Genomic DNA, 23,791 nt, shown 5'->3' on the forward strand with positions numbered 1-23,791 from the left:
GCACCTTTAATCCCGGCTACTAGGGAGACTGAGGAAGGAGAATTGCTTGCACCTGGGAGGCAGAAGTTGCAGTGAGCCGAGATTGTGTCAGAGCACTCCAGCCTGAGCAACAAAGCAAGACTTGCTCTCCAAAAAAAAAAAAAAAAATGATGTGTATGCATATGGTTCATTCTTCCAGAGTCCATAAAAGATATCAAACTGGTGATGCCTTTTCTAATTTCAACACTTTCAAAATTAAAGTTTACTCTCAAAGCCAGGGATAAAAATGTCTTCCCTCCTGTGAGTGTTTCTGTAGTCTTGGTAAAGGAAAGAATTAAATCCGTTATTTGTAAAATTTAAAGGGCAAAGTTTTAACTTATTTTTTCTATCATTTTTATTATTTTACAAACAAGAACAAGCATCACAGTCTAAAACTGAATAACATCGTTTCAAACTGTATCAAGTCATAGGTACTGAAATTATCTTTAAGTACAGGCAAAACCGCTTTCCATCTTATGATATCAAAAGTGTCAATTTTTGATATCATACTCAATTTAGTTTGCATTCCACCTTTCTCCCACCTCCAAAATATACTCCTTTATTGTAGTTTACGAGGTGGCACACAGTAGTAAAATACAAATCCAACTAATTTGTTGTTGGGTCTCAGAGACCTGTTTGTGGGGATTTTCGCAACATTCTGGGTCCAGCGAGAAGGGGCATCATTCCTATTGCGAGAGTGAAGGAAAGTCCATGCCCCAGCCACCTCCATAGCCATGCTTCTTCCCGTTTGGCTCCATGCCAAGCCTAGGCACATGTCAAGGAACTACGCAGTTCCAGGTGTCTACCACAGTACCTGGCTAAACCGAGGACCCTCATGCCTGCATTTAGGCACACACCCACCGGGTGGGAATTGAGTCACGGTGAGGGTTCCAGAGCTTCTCTCGACCGACTCCGCCGGAGAAGTGTCAGTCCTCTTCCTGGACCCCCTACGTAGCGACCTCTGCCCTCTACTACCTTCTCCAGCTGAGGATCCAGGACAAGGCCGCTTCTGCACCCAAACACCCCTCCTCCAGGGACAGACGCATGACCTGGATGTGCTTGAGAGCTTCCCGGTTCTCCTCCCAGTTCCCTCACCTTTCCTCTCAGTTCTATCCTTCCCAGTTCCCTCCTCTTTACTGTACCTTCGCTTAGTATGTCTTTCCTATGGAGGCGCGCCTCGTATTTCCTGGATCTGGTCTCCAGGAGAGCTTGGTAACAAGTAAACTCACAAGCATCACGGCTCCAGTCTGGCACCACAACATGCCAGGCACAAAGATGGCACTGCCCAGGCTTTTAAAGGAGATCTCGTGACGCCTCTTCACAGAAACTAGAGGCAGGGTTACACAAGAAACGTGGTAAATTAGGGTAACATCGCTTTCAGTTCAAAAGCGCCCATATATTGGAAATGGCCAATATTACTTTTGGGGAACTTACTGCGACTGCGCCGTGTAGGGTGCCTACCCATACTCAAAAAGGTCTTTAAAGTAAGTTTGGTTGGGACTGCAAAAGACTGGGAAAAGAAGGGCGTGACAGGAAGAGGGAGGGTAGACAGAGGCCTCACAGGACTCGGGCAAACATTTCCTACAGCTTATTCTCGCTGCCAATGATTGTTTGCAGTGTGCCTCAGCTGCCCCTTCATGTCAATTCATGTTATTTGTTGAGCTTGCTGTGTGCTTATGTTTGGGCCCTCCAGTTTCTCATATTAGTCACTCATTTTCTCTTATGCGAGTATGCAGAAACTTGCCAATTCTGATGTTAATACTTGCTTTGTTTCACTCCGTCTGTGTGAAGAGACCACCAAACAGGCTTTATGTGAGCAACAAGGGCTGTTTATTTCACCTGGATGCAGGTGGGCTGAGTCTGAAGATTGTCAGTGAAGGGAGATAGGAGTGAGGCCGTTTTATAGGATTTGGGTGGGTAGTGGAAAATTACAGTCAAAGGGGTTTGTTCTCTGGTAAGCAGGGGCGGGGGTCACAAGGTGTTCAGTGGGGCAGCTTTTGAGCCAGGATGAGCCAGGAGAAGGAATTTCACAAGGTAATGTCATCACTTAAGGCAGGGATTGGCCATTTTCACTTCTTTTGTCATGGAATGTCATCAGTTAAGGCAGGAACAGGCCATTTTCACTTCTTTTGTGGATCTTCAGTTACTTCAGGCCCTTCAGGCCATCTGGATGTATACGTGCAGGTCACAGGGAATATGATGGGTTAGCTAGGGCTCATAGGCCTGACACTTTGTTTTCTTGTTTTATTTTTCCTTAACCATTCATTAGTTTCTCAAACATACTCAGAATTTCATTAATGCCACCCAGTGAGGGTATATAGAGATGTAGAATGACATCAGGGAGCAACTCACTTGGAATTGAGGCCAGCTTCATGAGCAGAAGACCTGTATTTGCGGCACAACGTTTGAGCTTCAAGGACTTGGACTAATTGCTCTGCTGTGGCAGCCTTGAATTTCTTATTTTTCTTTTTCTTTTTTGAAATGGACTCTTACTCTGTTGCCCAGGCTGTAATGCAACAGCCTGATCTCAGCAACCGCCATTCATACGATTCTCCTCCCTCAGCTTCCTGAGTGGCTAAGATTACAGGGTCACACCACCATGACTGGCTATTTTTAGTAGAAACAGGGTTTCAGCATGTTGGGCAGAGCTGGTCTCAAACTCCTGACCTCAGGTGATCTGCCCAGCTTGACCTTGCAATGTGTTGGGATTACAGGCATGACCCACCATGCCCAGGCTCTTAATAATTCTTTGACAAGTTGCCCTCCATTTTTATTTTGCACTAGAACTTATAAATTATGTAGCCATTTGTGCCTGGGATAAGATAGTTGACAAAAAACAATGATTGAAATCACAGTAATTTCTGTGACAGAAATGAGTACAGTAAGGAGTTACAGATATGGCAGGAGACTGACTAGAAATAATAGGAATTTTTGAGGGGAGTCACACAGGAATACAAGTTAACCCACAGAATTGATAATTGTTAAATCAGGAGATATACACCACCCTAGTTATTTTAGCTCAAATAATTTAACATAAATAATTGATAATTACATACTGAAAAAGCAAACAAACCACTGCAGGTTATCACAGGGGTAACAACAAGAGAGGAATGAACTAGAGCTCTAGGAGAGAACAAGAGGTTGAAATTACTATAATTTAGACATTTATAAGGAGGTCCTTGTGAAGCTAAAATGCACACATCCGAGAAATGATCAACATCTGGCAGATTCTGATGTCTTTGGCGGGAGGAGACAGACCTCAAAAAGCTATGTTGCCATTTGCAGGAAATACTGTACTTTAACCGCTCATATTGGAAGGTCCTATGGTTGCTCCTCTGTGAGCTATATATTCTTCATAGTCCTGGAAATAAAAAACGTGGCGAAGTTTACATCCTGACACAAAGCATTTAAGTGTGGAGAGCCGAACATTTTGGAAAGTTGAAAGGGCATTCACTCCTGCTAACCATTCCACCCAGTGAGGATATATCATGCTAAAACAGTGATAAAAAACATGCTGTGGGTTCAGAGTTTTGTATTAAAAAAAAGTTTTCCAGCCAGTTTACAAATTTATATGTAAGGAAGAAATGTTTATGGGCATCAGCCACAATATCATAACAAGGAATTACAAAACTTCATCCCTTAAGAACAATAGAAAAAAATGGTAGTGAAAGAAAAACTGTCAGATTTAACATTTTCAGAACTGTAGACACTAACCAAAAGCTTGTAGGAACACAATCAGTGCTTATTGAAAAAAAACAGCCAAATCTTGGTAAAAATAGTGAGCAGTGTGGCATTTAACACATCTATTGCAACCCAGCTCAAGCAATAGCCTTGAAAATAGTAGTCTGTATTCTAGGTAGGAGTACCAAATGGAGGAGAATGGAAGAATTATGATTTGGAAAGGGTTATCCTCAATTTAACTGTCTGATGGTTCCCTGGAGGAGTGGATGAAAAGGTTTGTCTTTGCCATACCTAACTTAGAACTCACACAGTAGTACAAGGACCACAATGTAGTGTTGTTGCCTGGAAATATTAGAGGCAACTGTTTGGATTACACTTACCTGAGTGTTTGTATTTGTTTTAATGAGGTTAAATACACCTTGTATTTGTTTTAATGGGGTTAAAAGAAACATGGAGACACGAATGACTACCATATAAAAGAAATTTGCATAATCACAGACCTATAGAAATAAGAGACACTGCATACTATGAAAGAGCACACATGGGGAAGCACCATGGTCAGTCAGTTGTTAAACACAGCAACGGAGAAATGTTGGCAAGAGACTTTATTGTGGTTTCCACAAGAAGGAATGAATCAGGGTAAAGATTTTAATTTAGATAATTTTGATAATTTCAGTGAGTTCCAGGGACAGGGGCTATGTCTAGTTTCCTGTTCCTGAGCCCTGAAGTAATTAAGGAAGTCTGAATTGGTTGACTTACATATAGAGGGACACTCCTGCAAATTAGTCTTTTATTATCACTAGGAATTGCCTAATCTTGGGAGACAGGCTCTCCAGGATCAGCAAGACCCCAAAAGTCACAGCATCAGAACAAAATGGCATGCTTTACACACAGGCAAGTGATAAAGAGTGCTGCAAGCAATATGTTAACCAAAGGTGTGGAAAAAAAAAAGACTCACTAAAGAGAAGACCTATGTTTTAAAAATGCTTTGTAAAATGTGTACGTATTACCAGAAATGTTGAAAAACATGTGCAGGCATATACGGAAAAGACCTGCAAAGGAAATATCCTTTCATTTATGCCTGATATTAAGGCTCTTCATGAGAATGAAGTAGAGGCTAAGGCAAATTAACTTCATGGTTAAATATGAAAGGCATTCTTAAGATCACACACTGAGACTGGGTATGGCGGCTCATACCTATAATCCCAGCATTTTGGGAGGCCAAGACCAGCATATCAGCTGAGGCCAGGAGTTTGAGAACAGCCTGGCCTACATGGTGAAGCCTCATCTCTACTAAAAAGCAAAAAAGCAAAAAAAAAAAAAAAAAAAAAAAAAAGCCAAGTGCGGTGGCATGCACCTGTAGTCCAGTTGTTCAGGAGGAGGAAGTTGCTGTGAGCCGAGATTACACCACTGCACTTCAGCATGGGCGAAAAAGTGAGACTCCATCTCAACAATAACAACAACAACAAAAACAAAACAACAAAGTAGAAAGAACACAATGGAAAAGAAGAAAAAAAAGATCACACACTGAGATATTTGGATCTCACACCCTAAAGGAGGAGATTAACTTGATTTCCACAGTTTGTCATGTCACGTTTCCCATTTTCAACAAAAGTATAGAAGGCATGCAAAGAAACAGAATACATTACTAAAACCCAAGGAGAAAAGCACACAAAAACAACTGTTCCAGTGAAGCCCAGGTGATGGACTTACTAGACAAATATTTTTGTAAAGATTTCTGGATTTTATTCCTTATGTTATACCTTATTTGAATTTTTTTTTCAGTTGACAAATAATTTTGAATTCTTTTATCATATGCAACTTATTTCGAAGTATATATACATTGTGGAATGATTAAATGTAGCTAATTAACAAGTGTGAGCCACTGTGCCCTGCTGGGTTTTTTTCTTTTTAAAGTTTTGCTTTGTTACCCAAATTGGCCTTGAACTCAAGCAATCCTACCTCAGCTTCCTTAGTAACTGGGACAATAGACATGCACCCCCACACCTTACTTTTTGTGTTTTTAAAGTTTTCAAAAGTTCTTCCTGTTATTGATTTCTAGTTTTATACCACTGAGGCCCAAACAATACAATTACTGATGGAATATATCATTTCAATCTTCTTAAATATATGATTTCAGTCTTCTAATATGTTGTTTTGGAGGCTAAAAGATGGTCAATACTGGAGAAAGTTTCATGAAGTTGTGAAGAATGTATATTCTGCAACTATTGGATAGAATATTGGGTAAATGTGTTAAGTCAGTAATAAAATGTCTGATAAGCAAGAGGCCTTTGCAGGTCTTTAAATTAAATCTGTAACAAAATGTCTGTCATCAAAGGAAAGCCCAGGACCTGGTTTAACTGCTGAATCCCACCAAGCATTTAAAAAGAACTAATTAGACAGGAAGAATACATTTCAAGATATCTATTGCAAAGCATATTGACTTTGTTTGGTCTGGAGTGCAATTTAAAGCCAGTGTGTTTTTGTTAATTTTTATCTGGATGATCTGTTCCTTGCTGAAAATGGGATGTTGAAATCTCTCTATATTACAGTATTTCAGTCTGTCTTTCACTTTTTTCTATCTCATTGATGTTTGCTTTATATATTTAGATGCTCTTATAGGGGGTGAATCTATATTTATAATTGTCATCTCCTCTGTCTGTATTACCCTTTATTGTTATGTAATAACCTTCTTTGTCTCTTTATAACATTTTTTTTTTAGTTATGCCTATTTTACTGAGTTATATACTAAATTATATACATATAATTACTCCTGCTCTTTTTTGTTTTCCACTTGCATGGAACTTTTTTCCCATTTCTTTACTTGGAGTCTGTGTATGTCCTTACATATGAAGTAAGTCTCACAGACATTATGTAGTCTGAATTTTTAAAAACCCACCTAGCCACTGTGCATCACTTTTTTTGAGATGGAGTCTCACTCTGTTGCCCAGGCTGGAGTGCAGTATGATCTTGGCTCACTCAGTACAACCTCTGCCTCCTGGGTTCAAGAGATTCTCCTGCCTTCACCTCCCAAGTAGCTGGGACTACAGGCATGTGCCACAAAGCCTGGCTAATTTTTTATATTTTTAGTAGAGACAGGGTTTCACCATGTTAGCCAGGATAGTCTGAATCTCCTGACCTCATGATCTGCCCACCTCGCCTCGCAAAGTGCTGGGATTACAGGTGTGAGCCACTGCGCCCAGCTGTCACTCTGCATCTTTTTATAGGAGAATTCAATTAAGTGAACTTCAAGGTCTGTATTATTATTATTGTTAATTACTGTTTTTGAGATGGAGTCCTGCTCTGTCAATCAAGTGACCTTCGAGGTCTGTATTATTATTATTATTAATTACTGTTTTTGAGATGGGAGTCCTACTCTGTCATCCAGGCTGCAGTGCAGTTGTGCCATCTTGGTAAAACAGTGAAAAGTGGAGGTTCACTAGTCTGGTTGTCTAAAGTGTTATCAAAGCTCGTCATCTGAGGACCAAGAAAATTAAGGCGTGTAAATACAAAGGGTGAGGCTGCAGCATAAGTTTAATACATGAAAAAAGAAAATTCTGGAGCCAAGAGCTGTCCTTGGTGGGTTGCCAGGTTATAGTTGAATGCAAAAGCTTTTTATAAGAATCCACTCTTTGTAGCTGTTTAAGTAGCTTTCTTATCTATAAAACTGTCTGCAACTTTCTGCACAATTGCCTCTGTGTCTGTCCAGCTGCAAGATGTCTCCTGGTAAGAACAAAGTTTGGCTCTTTGTTTCTGTAACTGTGGGCTTGTTTTAAGCAGTCTGCTCTCTCCTTTCCCTGTGTAAGCTCCCACGAAGTGTCTGAAGAGAAGGACACTTTTTCCTGGGAGCTCCCTAATCATACAAAGAACAAAGAGCTTCTATGCTGTATGTTGACCTTGCCAGTCTGACTGCTTATCTACAAGTGCAGATGTTACCCTGAGTTTCTCAAACTGCTCTGTTTTTTCTTGTAACTGTGATTTTCAGGCAGGTAGCTTCTGCAGTCTGAGTTTTTTCCCCAGATTGCTTTTTGTTAGAATAAAAAAAAATTTTTTTTTTTTTGAGACAAAATCTCCATCTTGTTACCCAGTCTGGTGTGCAATGGCACAATCTTGGCTCACTGCAACCTCCACCTCCTGAGTTCGAGCAGTTTTTCTGCCTCAGCCTCCCAAGTAACTGGAATTATAGGTGCCTGACACCACATCTGGCTAATTTTTGTACTTTTTTTTTAGTAGAGACGGGATTTCACAATATTGACCAGGCTGGTCTCAAATTCTTGACTTCAGGCGATCTGCCGCCTCGGCCTCCCAAAGCGCTGGGATTACAGGCGTGAGCCACTATGCCCGGTCGAGAAATGATTTATTGAACTGCCTTTTATTAGAAAAGTTCTTGCCAAAGACTCTCTGCCCTAGTCCTCTGCCTAGGTGTTCTCTTTTTACCTCGTCTCTCATCGGCTTACTTCATCCTCCGCCTCCTGGATTTAAGCGATTCTCCCGCCTCAGCCTTCCAAATAGCGGGATTCAGGCATGTACCACCATGCCTGGCTATTTATTTATTATTTAATTTTTAGGTGCAGTCTCACTCTGTCACCCAGCCTGTAGTGCCCTGCAAGATCTCAGCTCACTGCAACCTCCGCCTCCCAGGTTCAAGTGATTCTCCTGCCTCAGCCTCCAGAGTAACTGGGAGGGACTACAGGCATGCTCCACCATATCCGGCTAATTTTTTTTTTTTTTTTTTAGTAGAGATGGGGTTTTACCATATTGGCCAGGCTGATCTCAAACTCCTGACCTCGTTATCCGCCAGCCTGGGGTCCCAAAGTGCTGGAACTACAGGCATGAGCCACCACGCCTGGCTCTCTCTCTCTCTCTCTCTCTTTTTTTTCTTTTGTATTTTTAGAAGAGAGGGGATTTTACCATGTTAGCCAGACTGGTCTTTAACTCCTGACCTCAGGTGATTTTGCTTGCCTCCACCTCCCAAAATGCTGGGATTATAGGTGTGCTCCACTACATCTGGGTCAACGTAATTATTGAGAGTTAAGAACTTATGCTATTTTGTTAATTGTTTTCTTGTTGTTTTGTAGGTTCTTTTTTCTTTCTTCCTCTCTTACTGTCTCCTTTGTGATTAAGTAATGTTCGTTAGTATTATTATTTAATTTCTTCATAGTTATTTTTAGTGTATCTATTATAGATTTTGCTTTGAGGTTACCATGAGGCTTAGAAAAATAATCCGATATTGTTGGAAAAGGTTTTTTTTTTTTTTTTTTTTTTTTGAGACGGAGTCTGGCTCTGTTGCCCAGCTGGAGTGCAGTGGCCGGATCTCAGCTCACTGCAAGCTCCGCCTTCTGGTTCACGCCATTCTCCTGCCTCAGCCTCCCCAGTAGCTGGGACTACAGGCGCCCGCCACCTCGCCCGGCTAGTTTTTTGTGTTTTTTAGTAGAGACGGGGTTTCACCGGATTAGCCAGGGTGGTCTCGATCTCCTGACCTTGTGATCTGCTTACCTTGGCCTCCCAAAGTGCTGGGGTTACAGGCGTGAGTGACTGCGACTGGCCTGTAAAAGATTTTTAAAACTAGTAACGTGGCAGGGTGCAGTGGCTCATGCCTGTAATCCCAACAGTTTTTAAGGTTGAGATGGGCAGATCACCTGAGGTCAGGAGTTCCAGACCATCCTGACTAACATGGACAAACCCCATCTCTACTAAAAGTACCAAATTATCCAGGTGTGGTGGCACATGGCTGTAATCCTAGTTACTCAGGATGCTGAGGCAAGAGAATCACTTGAATTCCGGAGGTGGAGGTTGCTGTGAGCGGAGATTGCACCATTGCATTCCAGCCTGGGCAACAAAAGCGAAACTCCATCTTAGATAAATAAATAAACAAAACTAGTAACAACCTAACTTTGATTACAGAAAAAATTCTACACTTTAACTACACCCATATTTTGAATTTATGATGCAAAAATTAATTTTATTTTATTTTATTTTTGTGGAGACAATGTCTCAGACCTGTCACCTGTGGTACAGCTGTGTGATCATGGCTCACTGCAGCCTTCAACTTCCCTGGCTCTGGTGATTCTCCCATCTCAGCCGCCCAAATTAACCACGATGTCTGGCTAAATTTTTTAGATTTTTAGTAAACACAGGTTTTACCATGTGGCTCAGGCTGGTCTTGAATCCTTGTACTCAGGAATCTGCCCATCTTGGCCTCCCAAAATGTTGTGATGACAAGCACCAGCCACCATGCCCAGCCTACATCTGTTTATATTGTGTGTCACTTACGAAATTATTATATTATTTTTAACAGTTTTATTGTTTAATATTCATAATAAAACACCATTATGTGATTAGAATATTGTGCACAAGACCATTAGGTGATTAGAATATTGTGAGTTTTATTATATTTATTTTAAACAGAGTTTTACATCTTTAGATGTTTTTGTGTTTCTTATTTGTACTCTTCCTTTCAGATTAAAGAACTCCATTAGCATATCTTGTATAGCAGGTCTAATGATGATAAACTCTCTAAACTTTCGTTTTTCTGGGAAAATATGTATCTCTCTTCATTTCTGAAAGAAAGCTTTGCTTCTTGGTTGGCAGTCGTTTTCTTCAGCACTTTAAATACATTAATTATCTCACTCCCTGTGGGCCCATGATATTTCTATGGGCCCATAAGTTCCTTATGCTTTTTCCTTGCTGCTTTTAGGATCCTCTCTTTTTTGTTGACCTTTGGCAGTTTGATTGTAATATGTTTTATACTAACTTTGTTTGGATTGAATCTGATTGATGATGTTAGCCCTCTGCACCTAAATATTTTTATTATTCTTCAGGTTTGACAAGTATTCTTCTATTGTATTTTAAATAAGCCATCTACCCATTTGTCTTCATATATCTCTCTTGAAATCCAGTGACCGAAACATTTGCTCTTTTGATGTTTACTGTACATTCCATAACCTAGTTTTTTTGCTTGTATTAAATTAATAAATAAAAATTTGACTGAATATTTATTTATATTTATATATAATATTTACATACATATGTATGTAATATATATATACATACATTATATAAAGCAGGGGAATCACTTTTCACTCTATTTTCTAATAGCCTGTCTTTTAACTCACTGATTATTTCTTCTGCTAGATCAATTCTTCTGCTGATGCTCTCTGTTGTAATTTTTATTTTATTTGACATATTTTCCAGTTTCAGGATTTTCATTTTATTTATTAGTTTATAAACTGTTAATTTCTCCGGTAAGTTTCAAAATTATTTATGTTTTATTGAAGTTCACTGTTCTGCCTTAAAACATGCGTCTTTGCTGAGATTGTGCCACTGCACTCCAGGCTGGGTGACAGAGTGAGACTTTGTCTCAAAAAAACAAACAAACAGAAAATAACAACACAGTTCTTCCTGGTCTGAATTCTTTGTTAGGCTAATCATGTATATTTAGCAATTGCATTTTATTTTGTCCATTTGGTGAGTGTCATGCCTCTCTGTTATTTTTTGTTTTTTTAGACAGAGTCTCACTATGTGGCCCAGGCTAGAGAGTAGTGGCACGATCATAGCTCACTGAAACTTCTGCCTCCTGGGTTCAAGTGATTTTCCTGCCTCAGCCTCCCAAGCAGCTGGGACTACAGATATGCACCACCACACCTGGCTAATTTTTTTTGTATTTTTAGTAGAGACTGCATTTCACCATGCTGGTCAGGCTGGTCTCAAACTCCTGACCTCAAATGATCTGTCTACCTCAGCCTTCCAAAGTGCTTGGATTACAGGCATGAGCCAACACACCCCGCCTCTCTGATTATTTTTTATTCACGTGGTTGTGCATCAATGTCTGTTTGTTGAAGAAGTGGGTATTTATTCCAGTCTTAAAACTATAGTTTTGTCTGTGATCATCTTTTTACTAGTAGGCCTGTCCTTGCATTCTGAACACATTGGCTGTTGTGTCCTTAAGTTCTTGACTATAGGGGTTCAATCAGGTTGGTGAGAAAAATATTAAGGATAGTTATAGTAATAGTCCCAAACCTTCTTGGAAGGCTGAGAGGTTTGCATAGCTTTAGTAACTGTTATGGCTGAAGTGAATTTGATCTTTACCTTAGGTAAATAGCTTAAAGTGAGTACAAAGCAATGTGGGGAGTTTACCTAACTAGCTTGTTTACTCACGTGGCCTTAAGACCAACTTGTAATCATTCATGGGTGCATGATTGCTCTCCCCGGGGTGGGGGTGACCAGGTCAATTATTCTCTAGTGGTGTTTACTCATGAACTTTATCAATTAATCTTTACTGAATAAATGCAACTCTCACTGACTGATTGAGGCCATGCTGCAACTAAGTGGTCCAGATGCTCAGTCCAACTGGCAAAGCAGAATATCTGTGTGTCAGTGTACTTTATTCATATATTATTAGGTCAGGGTCTGCAGGACAGACCCCTACACTTGACCATTACAGCTATCGCAGCACTAAGTGAACCTCAAGTCCATGACAAACACGCTTAACCCAAATTACAATCTTATGACCTCTGATGCTGGCTTAGCACCTGACTGGAATCAGTTGACCATCAGAACTTATTGATTACATGGGAAGCTGGGTAAGAAGTCAACCCTGTAAGACCTGTGGATCATGTTTCCTGAAGTGTGATACTGCTGGTCAATCTCTTTGGTGCAGCGTCTCCACTGGCCACAATACAGACCAACCATCATTAAGTGTGTCCAATCTTTTAGTTGCCTTGGACCACACTGAAAGAATAATTGTCTTGGGACACATATAAAACACATGAACACTAATGACAGCTCATTAGCTAAAAATAAAATGACTTTAAAAAGTTCTGTGCATAAATCTCATAATATTTTAAGAAAGTTTACAAATTTGTGTTGGGCCACATTCAAACTGATTCAGATCCACATGCAGCCTGTAGGCCGTGGGTTGGACAAGCTTGATCAAAATTCATATACTGGTAGCAGCAAGCTGACTTTACTCCCCCTCCCCCAAAGAAAACCAAGAACAAGTATACAACAGCAAGATTATCACCAGCAATATCTTAGAATTCAAATATAAAGATGAGACAGTTTGCAGGACCACAGACAAGTAAAAACTTTCAAGCAGATGGTAAAATATTGGCCTTCCATATGTATAAGGCCCCTCCCCAAATCTGCCTGGCACCACTTAAACATAGAAAATTTCCGGCAGCGCCTACTTGAGCGCAGGAGCCGCCGCGTCCCGTCACCGAGTCCCCTCGCCAGGTTCCCTCCGTCGCCGCCAAGATGATGTGCGGGCGCCCTCCGCCGTGCAGCCGCCACCACCGAGACCCAGGACATCGCCGACCAGGTGAGGTCCCAGCTTGAAGAGAAAGAAACAAGAAGTTCCCTGTATTTAAGGCCGTGTCGTTCAAGAGCCAGGTGGTCATGGGGACAAACTACTTCATCAAGGTGCACGTTGGCGACGAGGACTTCGTACACCTGCGAGTGTTCAAATCTCTCCCTCACGAAAACAAGCCCTTGACCTTGTCTAACTACCAGACCAACAAAGCCAAGCACGAGGAGCTGAGCTATTTCTGATCCTGACTTTGGACAGGACCCTTCAGCCAGAAGACTGAGAATTAAAGTGATCCTCCGTGGACCAGAGCATGCACCTGTGATCCTAAAATAAGCTTGGTCTCAGGGCTGTGCCCTCGGGGTGGAAGGGGCGGTATTCAGCAGCTGCCCTTGCATTTCTCTTCCTAAATTTCATTGTGTTGATTTCTTTCCTTCCCAATCAGTGATCTTAATTACTTTCAAAATATTTTCAAAATAGATGTATTTTTTAAATCCTAAAAAAAAAAAAAGAAAAAAGAAAATTTCCTCATGACTCATATGTCTCTACTGGAAAAATTGAGATTGACGTTGGTAACCATTAACCACACCATCTTGGGTTCTTTGGCAGGAGACCCATTCCCATTTCAACCCACAGAAAGCATTAGAAGTGTATGAAGGGAGACATTCCCTGGGGAAAGCCAGAGAAAAGTGGAGAAGGTGGGACTACCATCCACAACCCTGCTGTAACTCTGCTGTCGGTAGTATCATGCTATAAGATATTTGTTGCCCAGGTATCCTACGCACAAACACTAGGCCAGCCTTCTGACACTAGTGAAATATCCTTTTAGGGGTCTCCTCATTTGTTATGGGTGACAGTCTGATTGTTTACTAGAAACATGGTATGATTGGACTTAATGTGCCATCTGGCCAAAAATGAATCAGTAACATTGAGGGAGAAAAGAAAAATGACGAACAGGTAAATTACAAAGAATCTCTAAGCAAACATATTCAAGACTGGATTAAATAACTACTCCTTCTAGGCAATAACATAGAGGCATGTCAATACGAAATGACAGTAAAAAGGAACTATGACCTTCCCATACAAAGCAAGGAACCAAAGCAAAGACTGTCACTAGTGGGACAGGTTTTGTGAACTCTTTGACCAATAACTCAGAATATTATCTTTTATGACTACAAAGTTGATGGAAGAAAGAAAGAGAAAAAAATTTTCATTCAAAATAACAGTTTTAAGGGAATGCAGTTTAAGATAACACAGAAAAGTAATTGAACAATAATTAGAGAAAGTTAACAAAAAGATGGAAATAATTTAAAAATCAAACAGAAATCTTGAAACTAAGAAATACCTTTGTTGGGCCAGGCGCGGTGGCTAAAGCCTATAATCCCAGCACTTTGGGAGGCCTAAACGGGCGGATCATGAGGTCCGGAGATCGAGACCATCCTGGCTAATATGGTGAAACCCCGTCTCTACTAAAAAATACAAAAAACGGCCGGGCGCGGTGGCTCAAGCCTGTAATCCCAGCACTTTGGGAGGCCGAGACGGGCGGATCACGAGGTCAGGAGATCGAGACCATCCTGGCTAACACGGTGAAACCCCGTCTCTACTAAAAAAAATACAAAATATTAGCCGGGCGAGATGGCGGGCGCCTGTAGTCCCAGCTACTCGGGAGGCTGAGGCGAGAGAATGGCGTAAACCTGGAGGCGGAGCTTGCAGTGAGCTGAGATCCGGCCACTGCACTCCAGCCTGGGCGACAGAGCGAGACTCTGTCTCAAAAAAAAAAAAAAAAAAAAATACAAAAAACTAGCCAGGCGACGAGGTGGATGCCTGTAGTCCCAGCTACTTGGGAGGCTGAGGCAGGAGAATGGTGTAAACCCAGGAGGCGGAGCTTGCAGTGAGCTGAGATCTGGCCACTGCACTCCAGCCTAGGTGGCAGAGCAAGACTCCGTCTCAAAAAAAAAAAAAAAAGAAATACCTTTGTTGTACTGAAAAACTTATCAGAAGATATTAATAGCATGAAGCAAGCTCAGCAAAAAATCAGTGCGCTTAAAAACAGGCTATCTGAAAATACACAGAGAAGAAAAAAGAATGAAAAGAAATGAAGGTCCCTTAATAGACTAGAAAATTAGCTCAAAACAAATTCTAAGAATTATTAGTGTCTCAAGAGGGAATGGAGAAGGAGGCAGAGGTCAGAGATCATCAAACCAATTCAATCAAAATAAGACTATCCCAATGCAAATAATAATTAACTTCTCAAAGGTCAAGGATAGAGAATCTCACAGGAAGTAAGACAATGGAAGCAAAGAACATAAAAAGGAATTCTGAATGGGCACAGTGGCTCATGCACGTAATCCCAGTACTTTGGGAGGCTAAGGCAGGATGGCTCACTAGAGGCCAGGAGTTCAAGACCAGCCTGGTCAACATAGTGAAACCCCATTTCTACTAAAAAATACAAAAGTTACCTGGGTGCGTTGACATATGCCTGTAATCTTAGCTACTCAGGAGGCTGAGGCATAAGTATCACATCAGGCTGGGAGGTGGAGATTTCAGTGAACTGAGATTGTGCCACTGTACTCCAGCCTAGGCAACAGAGTGAGACTTTGTCTCAGAAAAGGAATTTCAATTCATCTGGCAACAGATTTCTCAATGGAAACCATGGACCAGGAAGGAATGCTTTTAAAGTAGTGAAATTTTAAAAATGCAATTAAAGAATACTGTATTCAGCAACACTGTAATTTTCATTTGAAAGACAAATAAAGTCTTCCCCAGATCAAGAAGAAAAAAACAAGAGAGAATTTAGCACCATCAGAATGTGATAATTCACCCACGTCAGGCTCATCTTACAAGAAATACTAAAGGGAGTGCTTCGATCTGAAAGAAAAAAAACGCTAACATGCAACAAGAAAATATTTGCAGATATAAAACCCACTGTTAAAATTATTATACAACAAACAAATACCGAATACTCTAAATAATACTATCATTCCAGTGGACAATCCACTCACAACTCTATAAAGACCTGAAGATAATTTTATCAAGATCCACTCATAACTATAAAGGCCATAAGACAAATATATCAAAATCAAATAATAGCTAGCTAGAGCAAACTGTTAGGATACAGGCAATATAAAAATATGAGAAAACACTTTTAAGTTAGGAGAAATGCAGTTAAATTGAAAAGGCTGTTTTTTCTTCTTTAGGGTATTTTTAATGTTTTCCTTGTTATCTAAGATAAGTTGTCTTAGCCTCATTGTAAATCTGTGCATAACCTAGAAGGGATTTACCAAAAAGTAAAAGCAATGAATTAAGACATAGTATCAGAGCAATTTATTCAACCACAAAAAAAAAAAAAAAAAAGGGAAGAGAGAGGAGCTACAAAACAAGAAAATACTTGACAAAAGGTCAGTAGTGAAGTTTTTACTTCTCCATTATAATATTTAAAGCAAATGGACTCAATTGTTTAATTGTAATGCCTAGAGTGGGCTGGGTATGATGACTCACACCTGTAATGTCAACATTTTGGGAGGCTAAGGAAGGCAGATTACTTGAGCCCAGGTGTTAGAGACTAGGGGGTGCAAAATGATGTAATGCTGTCACTACAAAAAATATAAAAATTAGCCAGGTGTGGAAGTTGTGCCTGTCGTTCCAGGTACTCAGTATGCTGAGGAGGGAAGACTGCTTGAGCCCAGGAGATTGAGGTTGCGGTATGTGGACTTTATGCCACTGCACTTCTGCATGGGTGACAGAGCAAGACCCTGTCTCAAAAAAATAAAAAATAAATTAGATAAAATAAAAAAGCATAGATTGGCTGAATAGATAAATATATAGGGCCCATTGATAATGCTGCCTACAATAAACCTACATCACCTACAAAGACACATACAGACTGAATGTGATAGACTGGAAAATTATATTCCATGGAACTGGAAACTGAAAAGGAGGGGGAATGCCTATGGTTACATAAATAAAATAGACCACAAATAAAAGGCTGTGCAAAGAGACAACGAATGTGACTATATAATAATTAAGGGGTCAGTTCAGAAGAGACTATAACAATTTTAAGTATCTTTGCACCCAACATTGAACTCCCAAGGGTATAAAGCAAACAGTAATAAATTTAAGGGAGAGGTAGATTCCAATACAACAATATTAGAGGACTATAATGTCCCCACTCTCAGTAAAGAGCAAATGATCCTGACAGGAAATCAAAAATTACATATTGGAGTAAAACTACACATTCGACCAAATAGGCATAACTGGCATTTACAGTTCACCCAACAGTAGCTAAATGTATGTTCTTTCCATTAGGAAACAAAGCATTCTCCAGAATAGACCATATCTTGGGCTGCAAAACAAGTCGCAACAAATTCATAGAAGTAGGACTCATAGTATTTTTGCTGACAACAGTGAAATAAAACTAGAAACAATTCAACAGTAACAATCAAGCTGAGTCCCAAATCAATGTCAGTCCCTTTACAATAGCTATAACAACAACAAAAATGCCTGTAAGTACATTATTCAAGGAGTGAAAGGTCTCTGCAAGGAGAACTACAAAACCTAGAGGGAAAGAATTTATAGTTGACACAAACAAATGGAAAAGCATTTCATGTTAACTGATTTAAAGAGTCAACATTGATAAAATGACCATATTGCCAAAACAATCAATAGATTAAATGAAATTCCCACCAAAATACCAAGGTCATCTTTCACAGGTACAGAGAAAACAATTCTAAAGTTCACATGCACCAAACAATAAAACAAAACAAAAACAAAATGACAGTCAAATAGCCACCACAGTTCTAAGCAAAAAGAACAAAACTGGAGGCAGCACATTACCAAATGTCAAATTATGCTACAAGGTTTCTGGATGCAGTGGATCATACCTGTAATTCCAGTGCTTTGGAAGGCTGAGATGGGCAGATCACTTAAGCTCAGCAGTTCAAGACCAACCTGGGCAAAATGTGAGACCCCATCTCTAGAAAAAAAAATACAGGCCGGGCGCGGCGGCTCAAGTCTGTAATCCCAGCACTTTGGGAGGCCGAGGTGGGCGGATCACGAGGTCAGGAGATCGAGACCATCCTGGCTAACACGGTGAAACCCCGCCTCTACTAAAAAATACAAAAAACTAGCTGGGCGAGGTGGCAGGTGCCTGTAGTCCCAGCTACTCAGGAGGCTGAGGCAGGAGAATGGCGTGAACCCAGAAGGCGGAGCTTGCAGTGAGCTGAGATCCGGCCACTGCACTCCAGCCCGGGCGACAGAGCGAGACTCCGTCTCAAAAAAAAAAAAGAAAAAAAAATACAAAAATGAGCTGGGCATGATTGTGCATGTCTGTGGTCCCAGCCACTTGGGAGGTGAGGTGGGAGGATGGCTTGAGCCTGGGGGGCAAAGTTTGCAGTGAGCTGGGAATGCACCAGCGCACTGTAACCTGGGTAACAGAGCTAGACCCTATCTCAAAAAATACATACATATATAAAATATATATTTATATACACATATATAAAATCTATATATAATATAGATTTATATACACAATATTTATATACACACATATATGTGTGTGTATATACATGTGTATGTGTGTGTACACATACACACACATATACTACAAGGTTATAGCAACGGAAATAGCATGACACTGTTATAAAAAATAGACATATGGATCAATGGCAAAGAATTGAGGATCCAGAAATAGAACCACATATACAGCTACTAATATTCAAGTTGACAAATATATGCAATTGGGAAAGAACACCCTATTCCATAAATGGTGCTAAGAAAACAGAATAGCTAAGTGCAGAAGAATGAACCTAGAACCATATCTCTCACTACATACAAAAGCTAATTCACAATGGATTAAAACTTAAATATATTGGTTTTGTGCATATGGCTAGCCAGTTCTCCCAGCACCATTTAGTAACAGAGAACCCTTTCCCCATTGCTTATTTTTGTCAGGTTTGCCAAATACTAGATGGTTGTAGATGTGCAGTCTTATTTCTGAATTCTCTATTCTGTTCCATTGGAGTATGTGTCTGTTTTTGTACCAGTACCATGCTGTTTTGGTTACTGTATCCTTGTAATGTAGTTGGAGCTTGGGTAGCATGATATCTCCAGCTTTTTTATTTCTGCTAAGGATTGTCTTAACTATACAGGCTCTTTTTGGCTTCCATATGCATTTTAAAAGATTTTTTTTTCTAATTCTCTGAAGAATGTCAATGGTAGTTTAATGGGAATAGCACTGAATCTATACATTACTTTGAGAAGTATGGCCATTTTTACAATATTGGTTCTTCTTATCCTCAAGCATGCAATGTTTCTCCATTGTTTCTGTCCTCTGTGATTTCCCTGAAGAGTGGTTTCTAGTTCTCCTTGAAGAGGACCTTCAATTCTCTAGTTAGATGTATTCCTTGGTATTTTATTCTCTTTGTAGCAATTGTGAATGGGAGCTCATTCATTGTTTGGCTCTCTGCTTCCCTGCTGCTGGTATAAAGGAATGCTTATGATTTTTTTGCACATTGATTTTGTATCCTGAGATGTTGCTGAAGTTGCTTATCAGCTTCAAAAGATTTTGGGCTGAGATGATGGGGTTTTCTAGATACAGGATCCTGTCATCTCCAGGAAACTATAGATGCTGGCAAGTCTGCAGAGAAATAGGAATACTTTTTACACTGTTGGTAGGAATGTAAATTGGTTCAACCATTGTGTAAGACAATGCGGCAATTCTGCAGAGATCTAGAAGCAGAAGTACCTTTTGACACAGCAATCCCACTACTGGATATATACCCAAAGAAATATAAATCATTCTATTATTAAGACACATGCATTTGTATGTCCATTGCAGCACTATTCACAATAGCAAAAAGATGGAATCAACAGAAATGCCCATCAATAATAGATTGAAGAAAATGTAGTATATATATACCATAGAATACAATGCAGCCATAAACAGGAATTAGGTCATGTCCTTTGCAGGGACATGGATGGAGCTGGACACCATTATCCTCAGCAAACTAACAAAGGAACAGAAAGCCAAACACTGCAAGTTCTCACTTAAAAGTGGGAGTTGAACAATGTGAACATACAGACAAAGTGAGGGGAACACACTGGGGTCTGTTGGTGGGTGGGGTGTGAGGGAAGGAGAGCATCAGGAAAAATAGCTAATGCATGTTAGGCTAAATACCTAGGTGATGGGTTGATAGGTGCAGCAAATCACCATGGCACATGATTACATATGTAATAAACCTGTACATCATGCACATGAATCCAGAATTTAAATGTAAAGCCAAAAACTATTTTAAAAGTGTATTTTTTTGGTTCTCTCTCTGTCACCCAGGCTGGAGTACAGTGGTGCAATCTTGGCTCACTCCAAACGCCACCTCCTGAGTTCAAACACTTTTTGTGCCTCAGCCTACAGAGTAGCTGTGATTACTGGCATGCACCACCATGCCCAGTTAATTTTTGTATTTTTAGTAGAGATGGGATCTCACCATGCTGGCCAGGCTGCTCTCAAACTCCTGATTTCAGTTGATCCACCTACCTCAGCCTCCCAAAGAGCCAAGATTACAGGCTTGAGCCATTGCAACTGGCCTATTAATATCTTGAAGACAACCCAGAAGCTTTGACCCAGGCAAATAATTTATGACTAAGAACTCAAAAGCAAGTTCAACAAAAACAAAATAAATGAGAATTAAACTAAAAATTTCTGGAAAGTAAAGGCAAATGGAGTGAACAGTTTACACCATGGTAGAAAATATTTGAAGACAATGGCCTAATATCTGTAATCCACAAGGAACTTAAACTATTCAACAAGAAAAAAATGTAACCCCACTAAAAATTTGGAAAAGAAGATGAACAGCTAGTGTTTAAAAGAAAACATACAAATGGCCAGGAAGAATGTGAAAATGCTGTACCTCATGAAGCATCAGGGAAATACAAATTAAAATCACAACAAGATACTATTGAGAGGTGACAATGTGCCAGCAGCCCTCACTCTGGGTGCCTCCTGGCCTCAGCATCCACTCTTGCGGTGCTTGAGGAGCCCTTCAGCCTGCCACTGCACTGTGGGAGCCCCTCTCTGGGCTGGCCCAGGCCAGAGCAGGTTCCCTCTGCTTGCTGTGGAGGTGTGGAGGAAGAGGTAAGGGCGGAACCGGGCTACCCAGGGCGCTTACAGGCCAGCCCGAGCTCCGGCGGTGGTGGGCATGGGCTTCAGGGGCCTGGAACGCCAAGTGGCTGGCTGGCATTGCTGGCCCAGGGTAGTGAGGTTATGCAGGGTACCCCAGCACTGCCGGTCTGCATGCACTGTGCTCAAATTCTCTCCAGGGCTCAGCCGCCTCCCCAAGCGGCAGGGCTAGGTACCTGCAGCCCACAAGGTCTGAACCCACCCTGCCCTGCCCCTGCCCCGCCTGCCACCACCCGCCCACCGGCCCCTCCCCGCCACCCCCAAGGTAGGCTGCTGTGTAGCCCAAGCCGCCCCTAGGGAACCGTCCCCTGCTCCCTGGCATCGGGTCCCATCCACCACACCCAAGGACTGAGGAATGGAGGCCCGCATCAGTACTAGCCGGCAGCTTGGCCTGCAGCTGTGCTGCGGGATCCACTAGGTGAAGCCAGCTGGGCTCCTGAGTCTAGTGGGGACTTGGAGAACTTTTATGCCTAGTTAAGGGATCTTAAATGCACCAGTCAGCACTGTGTCTAGCTCAGGATTTGTAAATACACAAATCAATACTCTGTATCTAGCTAACCTAGTGGGGACTTGGAAAACTTTTCTGTCTAGCACTCTGTCTAGCTCAGGGATTGTAAACACTGCAATCAGAACTCTGTCAAAACGGACCAATCAGTTCTCTGTAAAACAGACCAATCAACTCTCTGTAAAATGGACCAATCAGCAGGATGTGGATGGGGCCAGATAAGGAATAAAAGCAAGACGCCAGAGCCGCCCAGTGGCAACCAGCTTGTGTCCCCTCCAGTTATCTATTGTGGAGATGTTGTTATTTCACTCTTTGCTATAAATCCTGCTGCTCTTTCTTTGGGTCCACACTACCTTTAAGAGCTGTAACACTCATGGAGAAGGTCTGCAGCTTCACTCCTGAAGCCAGCAAGACCACGAACTCACCAGGAAGAATGAACAACTCCAGAGGCGCTGTCTTTAAGAGCTGTAACACTCACAGGGAAGGTCTGCAGATTCACTCCTGACTCCAGACACATCTGAACATCTGAAGGAAAAAACTCTAGACATGCCATCTTAAAGAACTGTAACACTCACCGCGAGGGTCCGCAGCTTCTTTCTTGAAGTCAGTGAGACCAATAACCCACCAAGTCCAGACACACTGTCTTCCACCAGTCCGAATGGATATTATTAAAAAGTCAAAGAATAACAAATGTTGGTGAGAATTTGAAGAAAAGAGAATGCTTATATACTCTTAGTGGGAGTGTACATTTTTACAACCTCTATAGAAAACCATATGGCAATATCTCAGACAGCTAAAAATAAAACTAAAATTTGATCCAGCCATTCTATTACTGTATATCCACCCAAAGGAATATAATAAGTATATCAAAAAGATACTGTACTTGTATGCTTATCACAGCACCATTCACAATAGCAAAGATGTGAAGCCCAACTAAGTTTCGTCAGTGGATGACTGAATTAAAAAATGTACAAACAGGCTGGGTGCGGTGGCTCTCGCCTGTAATCCCAGCACTTTGGGAGGCTCGGAAGGGCGGATTACGAGGTCAGGAGATCCAGACCCTCCTGGTTAGCACGGTGAAACCCCATCTCTACTAAAACTACAAAAAAATAGCTGAGTGTAGTGGCGGTTGCCTGTAGTCTCAACTACTCAGGAGGCTGAGGAAGGAGAATGGCGAACCCGGGAGGTTGAGGTTGTAGTGAGAAGAGATTGTGCCACTGCACTCCAGCTGGGAGATAGAGTGAGACTCCGTCTCAAAAAAGAAAGAAAGAAAGAAAGAAAGAAAGAAAGTACTAACATACTATGGAAAAATGCTGACCTGGAACTGAAGGCTGTTAAGTGAAATACTGAGAAACACAAAGTCTACATGTAGTAGAATACTACATTTTTACTTGTAAGTGGAAGCTAAATAACGTACAGACTTGGACATAGAATGTGCAATGATTGGCATAGGAGAATCAGACGGGTGAGAAAGTGGGAGGGAAGTAAGGGATGAGAAGTTACTGTATACAATGTGCACTATTTAGGTGATGGGTACACTAAAAGTCCAAACGTTATTATATCTAATATGTTTATGTAACAAAACTGTACTTGTATGCCCTAAATCTATAAAAATTTTAAAATAAGATCATGAGGTTAGGAGTTCAAGACCAGCCTGGCCAAGATGGTGAAACCCTGTCTGTATTAAAAATACAAAAATTAGCTAGGTGTGGTGGCAGGTGGCTGTAACCCCACTACTCAGGAGGCTGAGGCAAAAAAATTTCTTGAACCCAGGAAGTGAGGTTGCAGTGAGCTGAGATCATGCCATTGCACTCCAGCCTGGTGACAGAGCAAGGCTCCATTTCAAAAAAAAAAAAAAAAAATTCAAAAACATGATTTATAGAATGCAAATTAGAACCAGTATGGTGGCTCACACCTGTAACACCAGCACTTTGGGAGGGAGTTGGAGGTGGGAGAATTGCTTCTGACCAGGAGTTTGAGACTAGCCTGTGCAATGTTGTAAGACCCTATCTCTACAAAAAAATATTTAAAAACTAACCAGCATAGCACATGTCTTTAGTTGAAGCTCCTCTGGAGGTTGAGGCAGGAGGATGGTTTGAGTTCAGGAGTT

At 41.0% G+C, this 23,791-nt stretch overlaps 1 long non-coding RNA gene across 1 annotated transcript; it reads right to left on the reverse strand.

Annotated features, from left to right (window-relative positions):
• Positions 1–2,697: 2,697 nt before the first annotated feature.
• On the reverse strand, positions 2,698–13,097 carry LOC117062371. Its single transcript, XR_004428349.1, has 2 exons — positions 12,888–13,097; positions 2,698–3,379 (listed from the first exon to the last, which is right to left on the reverse strand). It is a non-coding gene; the product is annotated as an uncharacterized LOC117062371 (long non-coding RNA).
• Between the last annotated feature and the right edge of the window lie 10,694 nt (positions 13,098–23,791).

This window comes from Trachypithecus francoisi, unplaced genomic scaffold, assembly GCF_009764315.1.
Source record: "Trachypithecus francoisi isolate TF-2019V2 unplaced genomic scaffold, Tfra_2.0 Contig00131, whole genome shotgun sequence".
Taxonomy (NCBI): Eukaryota; Metazoa; Chordata; class Mammalia; order Primates; family Cercopithecidae; genus Trachypithecus; species Trachypithecus francoisi.